This window comes from Schistocerca serialis, chromosome 1 (genome assembly GCF_023864345.2).
Source record: "Schistocerca serialis cubense isolate TAMUIC-IGC-003099 chromosome 1, iqSchSeri2.2, whole genome shotgun sequence".
NCBI lineage: Eukaryota > Metazoa > Arthropoda > Insecta > Orthoptera > Acrididae > Schistocerca > Schistocerca serialis.
The window spans coordinates 729,451,359-729,453,375 of record NC_064638.1 but is presented as its reverse complement, the minus strand read 5'-3'; positions in this window follow the sequence as shown (position 1 = coordinate 729,453,375).

The following is a 2,017-nucleotide window of genomic DNA, read 5'->3' as shown; positions in this document are numbered from 1 at the left end:
CTGCCGGCAGCAATAGAGAGCACTGGGTGCACCCGACTGCAAATTGTTGCTCATGTTGGCACCAATGACTCCTGCCGTCTGGGTTCAGAGGTCATCCTCAGTTCGTACAGGCGGTTGGCGGAATTGGTGAAGGCAGAAAGCCTCGCTCGCGGGGTGGAATCAGAGCTAACTATTTGTAGTATTGTTCCCAGAACCGATCGCGGTCCTCTGGTTTGGAGCAGAGTGGAAGGCTTAAACCAGAGGCTCAGACGATTCTGCGGAGATCTGGGGGTGCAAATTTCTCGACCTCTGCTATCAGGTGGAGAAATGTAGGGTCCCCCTGAATAGGTCAGGTGTGCACTACACGCTGGAAGTGGCTACAAAGGTAGCGGAGTATGTGTGGACTGCACAAGGGGTTTTTAGGTTAGAGAATTCCCTCCCTAGGCCCGACAAGACGCCTCCTGAGACGCGGCAAGGTAGGAGTAGGCAAAATGCAACAGGGAATAACAATATTAATCTGCTAATAGTAAACAGCAGAAGCGCCTTTAGAAAGGTCCCAGAACTGCTCTCATTAATAATCGGTCACTACGTCCATATAGTACTAGGGACAGAAAGTTGGCTGAAACCAGACGTAAACAGTAATGAAATCCTAAACTCAGATTGGAATGTATACCGCAGAGACAGGCTGGACAGTGAAGGGTGAAGCATGTTTATAGTGATAAGAAGTGCAATAGTATCGAAGGAAATTGACGGAGGTCCAAAATGTGAAATAATTTGGGTGAAGGTCACGGTTAAAGCAGGCTCAGACATGGTAACTGGATGTCTCTATAGGCCCCCTGGCTCAGCAGCTGTTGTGGCTGAGCACCTGAAGGATAATTTGGAAAATATTTCGAGTAGGTTTCCCCACCATGTTATAGTTCTGGGTGGAGATTTTAATTTGCCGGATATAGACTGGGAGACTCAAATGTTCATAACAAGTGGCAGGGACAAAGAGTCCAGTGAAATCTTTTTAAGTGCTTTATCTGAAAACTACCTTGAGCAGTTAAACAGAGAACCGACTAGTGGTGATAATATATTAGACCTTCTGGTGACAAACAGACCCAAACTATTTGAAACAGTTAACGCAGAACAGGGAATCAGCGATCATAAAGTGGTTGCGGCATCGATGATTTCAGCCATAAATAGAAATATTAAAAAAGGTAGGAAGATTTTTCTGTTTAGCAAAAGTGACAAAAAGCAGATTACAGAGTACCTGATGGCCCAACAGAAAAATTTTGTTTTAAGTACAGATAGTGTTGATGATCAGTGCACAAAGTTCAAAACCATCGTACAATATGCGTTAGATGAGTATGTGCCAAGCAAGATCGTAAGAGATGGAAAAGAGCCACCGTGGTACAACAACCGAGTTAGAAAACTGCTGCAGAAGCAAAGGGAACTTCACAGCAAACATAAACATAGCCAAAGCCTTGCAGACAAACAAAAATTACGCGAAGCGAAATGTAGTGTGAGGAGGGCTATGCGAGAGGCATTAAATGAATTCAAAAGTAAAGTTATATGAACTGACTTGGCAGAAAATCCTAAGAAATTTTGGTCTTATGTCAAAGCGGTAGGTGGATCAAAACAAAATGTCCAGACAGTCTGTGGCCAAAATGGTACTGAAACAGAGGATGACAGACTAAAGACCGAAATACTAAATGCCTTTTTCCAAAGCTGTTTCACAGAGGAAGACTGCACTGTAGTTCCTTCTCTCGATTGTCGTACAGATTACAAAATGGTAGACATCGAAACAGACGACAGAGGGATAGAGAAACAATTAAAATCACTCAAAAGAGGAAAGGCCGCTGGACCTGATGGGATACCAGTTCTATTTTACACAGAGTACGCGAAGGAACGTGCCCCCCCCCCCCCCCCTTCTTGCAGCGGTGTACCGTAGGTCTCTAGAAGAGCGTAGCGTTCCAAAGGATTGGAAAAGGGCACAGGTCATCCCCGTTTTCAAGAAGGGACATCGAACAGATATGCAGAACAATAGACCTATATC